At 37.9% G+C, this 12,266-nt stretch overlaps 2 non-coding genes across 2 annotated transcripts; both read right to left on the bottom strand.

The window, feature by feature from the left end:
• Window positions 1-4,547: 4,547 nt before the first annotated feature.
• Window positions 4,548-4,666, bottom strand: LOC145677811 (5S ribosomal RNA). The gene has a single exon (XR_014130030.1). It is a non-coding gene; the product is annotated as a 5S ribosomal RNA (ribosomal RNA).
• A 177-nt stretch (window positions 4,667-4,843) lies between these two features.
• On the bottom strand, window positions 4,844-4,962 carry LOC145677813 (5S ribosomal RNA). The gene has a single exon (XR_014130032.1). It is a non-coding gene; the product is annotated as a 5S ribosomal RNA (ribosomal RNA).
• Window positions 4,963-12,266: the final 7,304 nt, after the last annotated feature.

Here is a 12,266-nt window from a genome sequence, read left to right as displayed (position 1 = left end):
GTCCACGTTTGAAACAGCCTTGCTGCTGAAAGGGACACTAAACTAAAATCAACTCTTTTCAAGGCTGGGGTGAAAGAAATGTTCGAACTTATTACAACTCGTGAAAGTGAAGTAGACTGTTTCAATTTAACGTCGTACTATTATGATTTTTATGATAAAGGAGACGGGTGATTACGCCTAATGAATGATGGAAATACTGGTGTAATGAGAAAGTGTTAGGAAAAGGGAACACGCTAATAACCACGGATACCGTCTTATAATTCGTAATATTGCTATAAAGAAAAATAGTAACACCAGCAGAAATGTAGGTGTACAATTGAACTGATGTTAAGTACAAACAGACACTTAAAGAAAGTTTAGTTTAACGTTTGCATTCAACAGCAGCGACCTCTGAGAAAATATTACTTTTGCTACCTTGGAAGAAGTACATATTTCGCCTGCGAGTTCTATGAGATTAATAACGTTGAGAAGGGCAAACAGTGGTTGAATCGAAGTTAACTTATGCAACATATGGCAAAATCGAACCCTTGACCACATAAAACGAAGATAATCAATCGGTAAACATAGGGGAAAACTAAAGAATATACTTGAAAGATAGGATGATATACGAAACGAGAGGAAAACGAAGGTAGATGTATTAACTATGCAACATACGGCGTGAGAATTTAAAAAAAAAAGATAACAAGTATGGACAAGATCCTTGTTAGGATAACAGCATCTCTAAGTAGTGTATTGGTCCTAAAAAGGACCGTTTTTGAACTCAGTGCCAGAACTTCAAACTTAAGCACGTTCCCCACGGATGCGGCGAGCAAGCTGAATGTCCTTAGGCATGATTGTGACTCTCTTTGCGTGAATAGCACACAAGTTGGTGTCTTCGAAAAGCCCTACAAGGTAAGCTTCACTTGCCTCCTGTAAAGCCATGACAGCTGAGCTTTGGAAGCGAAGATCTGTCTTGAAATCTTGTGCAATTTCTCGGACGAGTCGTTGGAAGGGCAGCTTGCGGATGAGCAATTCAGTGCTCTTCTGGTAACGACGAATTTCTCGGAGAGCCACAGTACCAGGCCTGTAACGATGGGGCTTTTTCTCTCCACCGGTAGCTGGAGCACTCTTTCTTGCAGCTTTGGTGGCAAGCTGCTTTCGAGGAGCTTTGCCTCCAGTAGATTTCCTAGCTGTCTGCTTGGTACGTGCCATTGCAACTGTCACGACTTGTTTCAAATAATTGCGCGCTGAATGAAGTCAAGTTATATAAAGAGCAAAACCGTTAAATCAAGCTATTTCTCATTGGATAAAGTCAGTCGAAAAGGACAGTTCTCATTGGCTTAGACACGTTTTGTGTTTTTCCTCCGTGCTTTCCCTGCATGATCGAAGGAACAAAACCACGAGTCTTGGGCTGCTTGGGCTTGTATTTCTCGTGTGTGGTGAGCGAAGCAGTAACATATCGAAATGACAGGACGTGGAAAAGGAGGCAAGGGTCTTGGCAAAGGAGGTGCCAAGCGCCACCGTAAAGTTCTTCGTGACAACATCCAGGGTATCACCAAACCCGCTATTAGGCGTCTTGCTCGCCGTGGTGGTGTGAAGCGTATCTCTGGTCTCATTTATGAAGAGACCCGAGGAGTATTGAAAGTATTCCTGGAGAACGTAATCAGAGATGCTGTTACATACACAGAACACGCCAAGAGGAAGACAGTGACAGCTATGGATGTTGTGTATGCCTTGAAGAGGCAAGGAAGAACCCTGTACGGTTTCGGAGGTTAAGTTGGGGTTCCTCCTATTTTGGATATAAAATTGGCATAAACGGCTCTTTTCAGAGCCAACAAATTTATATAAAGGGAAAGATTTACTTTGTGCGATTTTCTGTTAGATTATAAGAATTCGTGTAACTACATTAAAGCCTTTTGATGCACACAAAATTACAGACGTAGAGAGATTAATTTGAGAAAATCATACGTTTTTTTTTACATTATGTACGTTCATGTATACGTATTCATATGTAGCAGTATTAATGCTGGAGAAGGGGTTCTGGTTGGAAATTGGCGATTTGTTGGAAGTAGCGAGCATGAGAGATGCGAAACGCAAGTCGGAATTTCTGTTCTGACAGTAGGATGTACGTATAGAGGCTTATACAACTTCTATACTGTGCTGTGAGGGGCGAATAATGCGTTAGAAACCTGAATCTTGTCCTTTATCTTGTTTACGTGGTCTTGGGTTCGATTTTTTTCTTTTGCGGTAGTGTCTATTGTGATTTACATGTAAATTAATGACACTTCGTAGCGGGTTAGTAAAATAAAGAGTAATACAAATATGAGATGTAGGTTAATGCATTGTATACTTCACATTATTTACTAAAGAAAGGCAGTAGTTACAAGAAACCTAGGCTCGCTCGTTGGGCACAGTAGCAAATGAGTTCTGAGATCAGAGAATAAGAGTAGTTGCGTATTACAAACCATATACATATAACACATATCACACAAATATGAATATCGACCTTGCAAAGAATAAATCGTACTTAAGTGTGCATTTAATGTCATTACTATGTTGCAAAAGAAATTTAGGAAAGTTTTTTGATCCGCTCTGTTCATGATGTCATTGGGGCATAGTAATGAACAATAATAAATGTCGAGAACATATTGAACAGAGTAATTTCAGCCAAGCCAACGCAAGAGAGAAACATGAGTGCTTTAAGAATGTTGGAAATTCCTTTGTCTAGCATGAAGTACATGAGAATATGTGGTATGAGGTTTTCTTCCATTGCTGAGAATCTGGGCTCGACTGTCCTGTCCTCTGGGTAATATGAGCCCGATGTACGCAAATATCAAAAAAATGTAGCTAGCGACAATACAAAAGGTAATGATCTTATAATTAATAATGTAGTGGGAACTAAGCACATCGCTGTTTGGAGTATTCTAAAGATAGTGTGACTTCCTATGGGCTTCAATTACGATCGACGACTACACATACTAATTAATCGAATAGCAGCGAGAATTTCGAATGACACTAAGCAACTATCTCAGACACTTTTGATGAGTCTGTATATCGAAAACAATTCATTTCAATCGTAAATCTCCTCTATAAAGGGGTTTGTGGCCCTCATAAGGGCCGATTTGTATGAGATATAGGTCTTACATTTATGCCTTCTTCTCAGTTTTCTTGGGCAGAAGTACAGCTTGAATGTTGGGCAAAACACCACCCTGAGCGATTGTAACTCCAGACAACAACTTGTTTAATTCCTCGTCGTTACGGATAGCTAACTGCAGATGACGTGGAATAATCCTAGTCTTCTTGTTGTCACGAGCAGCGTTGCCTGCCAACTCAAGAACTTCAGCTGCCAGGTATTCCATGACTGCAGCCAAATACACGGGAGCGCCAGCACCAACTCGTTCGGCATAGTTACCCTTTCGCAAAAGACGATGGATTCTGCCTACTGGGAATTGAAGGCCAGCCCTGCTGGAGCGGGACTTGCTCTTTCCCTTGACTTTTCCACCTTTGCCGCGACCAGACATTGTTCAATATTCTTTCGTAATAAGATGAGAGGAAAAATTGCGGCCTCCCATGAATCAAGTCAGTTTTGTTACTACTTCAAGCGTGCACCCGAGTGCATCAAATGAAAAGCAAGGCAGTTGGCGCGAATTGAAACACGTACTGTAATTTAAATGAAGTCGATAAATCGGCGGACACATCTAATTTTGCTGAACGAGTGAGTCATCATGCCACCAAAAACTAGCGGAAAGGCTGCAAAGAAGGCTGGTAAAGCCCAAAAGAATATCTCCAAGGGAGATAAGAAGAAGAAGAGGAGGAGGAAGGAGAGCTATGCCATTTACATCTACAAAGTTTTGAAGCAAGTGCATCCTGACACTGGCATATCTAGCAAAGCTATGAGTATCATGAACAGCTTTGTTAATGACATCTTCGAGCGTATTGCTGCTGAAGCTTCTCGTTTGGCCCATTACAATAAGCGGTCAACTATCACCAGCCGGGAAATCCAAACAGCTGTGCGCCTTCTTTTGCCTGGTGAACTTGCCAAGCACGCTGTAAGTGAGGGTACGAAGGCTGTTACCAAGTACACAAGCTCTAAGTAAAAATCTTCTTCAAGATTTTTCATTTCAAACGGTCCTTGTCAGGACCAACACATTATTCGAAAGAGTTAAATCACGAAATTTGCTTCATTCTGTTATGTAGAAACACCTTGAAATCCAATTTCTATATGCTGTTAGTAAAAAAGTAAAGCACATAGCGGAGATGTGTCGTGCTTGTATATGAAAGGCATTTACTCGCCGGAGATCTACACTTAGTCATAATAATTTACTTTTAAAAAGTGGTAATACATTCCGTGTTAAGTATAGTAGTAGGTGCACACGGATCGGAAATCAGGTTATTTTAATGTGCCGTGCAAATAAACAGGCTGTTAGTGTAAGAAATAGTGGGTATAACGCTTAGAATATCGATTAATCGCTATGAAATAATGTTGATAAATTATCTCTTGAAAGTACTATAAAATTAATGTTTCTAGTATTTTCGTACTTGAAGGATAATGAAATTTGAAAAAGAGATGCCAACAGCACCTGGTGTTCCCAGGCGGTCACCCATCCAAGTACTGACCAGGCCCGATGCTGCTTGACTTCGGTGATCGGACGAGAACCGGTATATTCAGCATGGTATGGCCGTTGGCGAATGCATATGGCTTCGAGTGAGTTATTGTAGCTACGTAGGTTTGTCGGTGAATACTCAAAAAGACCAGCGCGTGGAAAGCGTTGCTAATTGTTTTAAGTAATGCATGATTACGAAATTATCGTGGTGAACGATGTGAGAATATTCGTCTTTGTGAAAAACAAAATTAGAAAAAGTATACCAACAGCACCTGGTGTTCCCAGGCGGTCACCCATCCAAGTACTGACCAGGCCCGATGCTGCTTGACTTCGGTGATCGGACGAGAACCGGTATATTCAGCATGGTATGGCCGTTGGCAACTACCTTTTCTTCAATGTCCTGTTAAGGAAGTATGTTTTAAGTAAGAATTGACATTATTAACTATAAAGGCAAGCATATTAACGTCGTTAACATTACTTGGAATATACTAATATTCGAATAAATATTTGAATGTTCGAATGATGAGTGATTCGGATGTTCATAGTGCCACTATGTCCTATCGAGTTTACTATCACGAACCACGTATGAAATTGTATATAAATAAATAAAAATAAATCCTTTATTAAGTATTGATTACAGGAAAAAGGCAAACTTACATTCTTTAATGTACACAATGAAATGTATGAAAGATATTTTTAAGATATGTTTCACTTACCCTTTATAACGCAAGGTAGTTTTCAGTGTAGCATCCTCTTCAGCTGCGAGATAACGTAAGGCAGATGATCATTCAGTCGTGAAGCACTAAAATGTAATATACATTTTAACTATTATCGATAAGAATTATTTACTGCAGGGATGCAAATAAAGTGAGGCAAATTAGTAAATAAAAACCGATACTGTAACTGATAATGTAATTACGTATCTGTATTAGTTGTATATACAGTAATCGCACGATTATCCGCGGAGTTGGATGTTGGCATAATCGCGCATAATCAGCAGTATGAGCAGAAAAGGGAAATGAAATGAAATCTTTAGATTTACGTCGCATACTTATACCGGTTACGCTAAAGGAGACGGTGATGATGAGTACTGAATGAAGAAAGTGGGAGGAAACGGGAGAAACCCGAGAAAACCCATGAGCACGGTCTTTATGCACGACAAAGTTCACACGGCACGAGCTGGGATTGAACCAGGGACCCCAAGCACCGGAGGCCAAAAAAGGGACAAAAAGTCTTTCGTGCAACTTTCGTTTTCGGTAAAAAGTTTACACATAATTTAGAAAGAGTAGTTTTCTGGTCTTTTTATTTCACAAGTTGGTTCATGTCTATATTTTTTACATGCATAAAAAATTTTTCAACTCCCTTGCTTAGTTCCTGTTAAAGACCTCTACCTCTGATTGTATTTTTTGCACATATTCTTATTGTTTTCAGACAACATTTCTAAGAGCGTAATTTATCGTCAGCAAGAAAAGAAAAGGAAAGCCTCGGATAGTGGAATGTGTACTGTATATATATATATATATATATATATATATATATATATATATATATATATATATATATATATATACGTATTAGTATATAGTTTTATTTTATACGTCTCCTATTATTACACAATGTGCAGATATTGTGAAAGCGCAAGTAAATATGTATAACTCCCCGTTCTGCACTTAATAACTTGAAAGAAGTTCGGGGAAGGTAGTGTAACAGAAAGTGCAAACAGAAATGAGGGTTTACAGGCATTTAATATTATTCCGTAGTAGTATGATTTTTTGTAAAATATATATATATATATATATATATATATATATATATATATAAACATACATATTCAATGATATAGTAAGAGGTTAGCAGCACTGATAGAACTGCAGAAAGTACAAAACCGTTAATAAGAAAGAGAGAGAGATGGTGGCCGCTTTTGTGCTTTTCATTGGCTAATTCCGAATTGCGCGCGAATACGTACGAGATTTCTTTCTTTTTCCTCTTCGCAGCCCAGATGTTGCCAATTAGAAGTTTTTAGTACTACATTTGTATGAAAATGTTGCCTTTAAGAAATGTGGTTTGCATACAGAGAAAAGAGCAAAATGAATATTTATCTTAGTGGGCATGAAAAAAGACGAAACATTTTGCAAGATGGACACACGAACTTCCTTAATGCAGGCGTTCAGTACATTATTGTAAAGAAAAAAACACTAAAAAGAATTACTTCAATATCCCTAGCAACATTCAACAATTCATAGAGAAAAATCTTTATTTTGAGAACAATGGAAAACTATGTAATTGTAGATAACTACTAAATTTAATGATTAAGGAAAACGTTTAGGCCCGGCCCTTCAGAAAGAAAGTGCACAGAATTTTCTCTCATGGAAGCAATTGCAAAATCAACATTTTGTTTGCAGTTATAATTAGAGGATCTATATACAGGGTGTTCGAAAAAGAATGTATCCTCTTGAAAGAAAATATTCTCTGGGCCCCTAATCCTTTATATACCGAAAGGAAGTTTGTATAGCATTTTTTCTTACCTTCGTTAGAAGAATTGAAAGTGACTACTATCGTGACACGGGAGATATTTGATCGATAGTCGAATTACTCCCATGCTCGAATGAACACGTCTCTTGTAAGGAGAGGAAAGGCTTCTGTGATCCGCTATCGCAGCTGTGTCATATCTGCAGAGAATGTTAGGACACAAACGTGATCTTTGAGAGCCTCGTGAAAAGAAGTCGCATAGTATCATGTGTGGAGACATCGGGGCCATCTGAAGAACGCTTCATCATTAGGACCAAGGGCGAGTTACGAAACACTCTGGGATATATTTATTAACATAACTTCTCGTCATTCTGCAAGTGTGGTGGAGCTCCATCCTATTGGAAAAGGAAACCTCGGGAGCCCTCTTCATGTGTAGGTATCGTTCACATCTGAAGCATGTGAAGATAGATTACTGTACTATCGTGTACCTAAAATCATTTTCTACGAATACGAACATGTCTACACTGAAGGCAGTGCAGCTCTTTTTCTCTTTTTTTTTGGTCATGTATTGTAACGCGGGGCAATGCACACAATAACATGTAATGTTGTGTATCATCATAAAGGGCCAGGGCGATGATTGGATCTTGATGGACGTGGAGAACTGATAGGTGATGTGAGTGGTATTGTGATCTATGGTTGTATGTTTACTGATGAATGCATAAGGAGAGGTGAAGGGGTTGCCTTTTTTTTTATGTCGATCGGCAGGGAAGCGATTGGGAAACTTTTGACTTTGTTTTTCAACCGAATATATTGATTGAATAGGTCGCCGACAATTTTACGGGGCGTCACGTCGTTGCCTTTTTCATGTCGATCGCGAGCGAAGCGAGCGTTTTTTTTTTTTTTTTTTTACCGACAATATGTATTGAATCGGTTGCCAACACCTTTAGGGGCGCGTCACGTCCTTCTTTCTGTGCTGATCGCGAGCGAAGCGAGCGCGAAATTTTTGACTTTTTTTTTTTTTTTTACCCACAATATTTATTCAATCGGTCGCCAACACTTTTAGGGGTGCGTCACGTCCTCTTTTCTCTGCTGATCGCGAGCGAAGCGAGCGCGAAATTTTGACCTTTTTTTCTCTTTTTAATTCTTTTTTTTTTCTTTAAGAAAAAATATTGATTTCATAGGTCGCCAACATTTTTACGGGATGGAACATCGTTTATTTGTTTTTCCAACCGTCTTTCTGTCTTGAGCCCCCGCCAAGTTAACTTTATGGTGGACAAAAACTATGTGCGGTGGGTTACCGCGGGGTTCTCCCGTTTCCTCCCACTTTCTTCATTCCACCACCATTTCAATCATTTCTCATAATCAGCGCCTCTTTTAGCCTAAGCGGCATAACGTGGGACGTAAAACAAAGATTTCCTTTAGTTGCTTTCTGTCTTGATTACGAGCGCGAAATTTTTTACTTTTTTTTCTTTCTTTTGATATTATTCATTTAATAGGACGGCAACACCTTTACGGGCCGCCGCGTCGTCGTTTACACTTCTTCAGCCCATATTCTTTCTGCTTGTTCGTTTTCCGGCATCTTGTTATCACCGCCCGCGGGAATGCCTATGTCTTTCATCGCTTTTTGAAGCAAATCTTTAATAAATATGCACTCTCACATTTCTACTAATATGCATACCACAGTGGATAGACTGTAACTAGGAAAGCAGAAGCCTGCATATCATATTATTTAACAGTTGAAAGTGAACTGCCATTTTAAGTTTGATTTTGATCAGATGAGTGCAGTTCAACTCGTCGACAATTGTGAAGATTCTCGAGGTTAGGGACCATCCATTTTGTGCTTTGTAATGAAAATGGCTGCAGCCAAACTTCTCTGATCTGAATGAAACTTGGCATGATGATACATCTTGACCTGCTCTACAAGTTTATTTAGTATTTTCCGTTGCGCAGGCTTTTGCTTCTCCAGGTTCTCCCATGGAACTGAGAAACGTATTCAGTCGAACTTCTGCGGTAAGTCAGTATATCATCCTGAGAAGTTTGATCGAGATAGCAGAGGTTCGACTATTCGTTTTTCAATTCCATGTGATATTACAACACGGTGAACTAAATTTATATAGAAACACTTTGATTTTGTTTTCTTTTTTGCTAGCATTAAACTGAGAAAATGTTATTGAATAGACAGAGAACACCACTCAAAGAAAAGTACATCATAAGAATATATATATGGTTGCTGTGGTTCTCGGTTTAATTTGCTAGTTAAGAAACTTGCTCTAAATAAGTACATCTTACAGGTGAAAAACTAAGCCAGGCGATAGAATTAAATATAAAGTTATACACTTTTATTTTACGTTTACTAGTGTTGGGTTACTACTGTAAAATAAGTCAGTATATATGAAAGATAACTGTATTAGGTACTATTTTCCACCGGCGGTGTATTCTTGCATAGTGTACTTAATGTTTACAAGCGGGGCGCTACTAGTATGGATGCATGACAAGTGCTATTGAAACTCGAAAACTAACTGGTTTCCACTACCCTTGCTTATACGTATACCCGCGTCGCCTTCGCTCCTGTTCACTTTGGACGCACATTCTTGCTATCGCTCAGGCCCCCAGCTTTCTCCTGTTTTGGCTCCCTTAAATAGTATTCGTGCTTTTTATTGGCCACCTGGCAAAGCACTTGTAATGATTTTACACCAGTAACTCTAAAATACATGTGTATTACTTTATTTAATTCTGTCGTCTGCAGAATTTTTTTTTTTTTTCGTACAAATATGCCTTTTCATGCAGAACACTGAATTTTGCCTGTAAATTTTTGAGAATATGCTGTGACGAAACTTGAGCACCGTTCTTCTTTTCTTTCTTATCACGAGTCTTCTTTAGCCTAATGAGCACAATCATCACACGATAACGACTATTCTTTTCATTTAACTTGTAAACAAGTTGAACTAATAATAATAATTGATGTACAAAGGAGAAGTGTCCTACATATTTGAGGTAAAAAATAAAATAAATATACTTCTACTTCATCCGTGTTTACAAAGTTAAATGTTATCGATTTACAAAAAATGGTCACCTATCCACACACTGACCAGGCTCGACACTGCTTGACCATACATATTAAAACATCGGTCCCACTGAATACACAAGTAGTAAGCACATTCACATAAAAATAATTAGGATTACAGTATATAAAATGTGTTAATTAAAATAGCAAATGCCTTACCTTATCACAGGCGATCCAAAGCCACTGCACATCATCTGCTACGCACACTATATTCCTCCAATATTTCACTCACTTCCTATATCACGCAACAGAAAATATTAATAAAATTCACTTAGCAACATTTTCATTTTTAATCAACAATACGTATAACAATTAAGAATAAAATTAATTGTGAGCACATTGTTATAATTAGAATACTGTTTTTATTCGTTTACAAATATGGGATTAATATAGAGCTGGCAGCAACAATATATACAACTCATCCTGTATGTATCGTAAATCCTAACTTGAGAAGACATCTCTGACGCAAACAATGAGACAAGAAATCAAATACTATATCCGACACATTTGGGGTTTATTGAACTTCAATGTTGGAAGATACCACCTTGTCGGTAGTACAAATGTAATATCCTTACAACACGCGGAACTTTTGCCAGGCATATCTAGGAATTTGGGAAGATTAATTGATATCCTTAATGTGCAATGTATGATTATGACGCATTGTTATGTACACGCAGACGGAACCAGGACAATCTATAGATGACATTTGCACTGTGTTTGGACAATTTGTTCGCAGAAAGTAACCGTTTTTGTCTATGAATACTTGAGAACATGGAAGGTATGAGATATACATTTTATGCGCAAATATTATAATACAAATCATTGTTAGTTTGGTGGATGCGTGAAAGAAAGAAAAGGAGTAGATTTTTGCAGACGTCCGGATATAAAGCGAGAACTGAGAATACGCATCTATAACATCTATTTTCTTTGTGTTAATGATATCGATGAACTAAACGGGGAAACTAAAATACAACTGTTTGCAGTATAATTCGAAGTATAGTCAAGTGCAGAGGCGTACTCACGGGGTGTCCACCGGGTGCGGACTCCTCGCAAAAGTTCCTAAGTGAACATACATTTGCAGACTTTCTCATTAAATGTAGTTATTAACAGGGAAAATATTGATGTATCATCAATATAAATCTGATCTTACACTTCATCTGTACTCTGTCTGTATCATGTTTTTGTGAAAAAGTAAGTGGAATATTTATCGTGTTTTCGAATGCAGAATAATAGTATATAGACATAGTGGCTTGTAGTATTGGAACCTTGCCCCCCGAAGCTTGGATCCCTTAGAAGAAAAAAAAAATGCATGCGCGCCTGGTGAAATGGTTAACGAATTCAGTTCACTCGATGAATCGACAGATAGTAATACACATTTCGACAGATCGACAGCATTCGACAGATACAGACATATGAAAGTAGCACAAGAATTAGGCGAAAGTCCGTGCGTTTCCTCAATTCACGTAGGAAACAACAGAAAATATCAACTACCATAAAATAATCCGTATATATATTTAATTTATTTGGAATAAAATAAATATAGAAACAACCTGTTCATACATAACTACGGTAAGTGCGTTAATTGCTAACGTAAGAACAAATATGAAACAAGGCACAAAATAAAAAAGAAAAATAAAGTTAAAGGGAATAAATATTTAGGCTTGATTGTCATTCGTATTAAGAAGCTGGGTAATAAAATGTTAAAATCTACAGAAAATTATGAAATTAAATCAGGATTTGAAATAAAAGTCTATACATTGGAAGTAGGCCAGGGAGTTTGCAAGGCAGATGTGTGCGACACGCGTTACTTTATAGATTCCCTTCATTGAACTATAGTAAGCAGTACGAAGATGGTACTTTGCGTATAATCACAGGAAGGATTGAAGTTAATTACCATGGTAATATAATTATTTATTGATAAGTATTTCCATGTTAAATTATGAAAATTATAAGCACAAGGAGGGTGAAAAAGTAGTGTGACCGACTTAGCAATGACTGAAACATAAAATAGAAAAGCGAATAAAAACAAATGCCTTTTGAGTTATGTGGAATAAAGTTTCTTCTAGCCAGTAAGGAAGAATAGGATCTGGTGCATTCATTGAATACCTGAAAAAAATCGTTTATCAAAATAGAAGGAAACACACTTATCG

The sequence above is a fragment of the Thermobia domestica genome, unplaced genomic scaffold, assembly GCF_964235325.1.
Source record: "Thermobia domestica unplaced genomic scaffold, izTheDome1.hap1.1 HAP1_SCAFFOLD_1401, whole genome shotgun sequence".
In the NCBI taxonomy this organism is placed as follows: domain Eukaryota; kingdom Metazoa; phylum Arthropoda; class Insecta; order Zygentoma; family Lepismatidae; genus Thermobia; species Thermobia domestica.
Note: the sequence above shows the minus strand (reverse complement) of the source record. Positions and strands in the feature narration are given on the sequence as shown.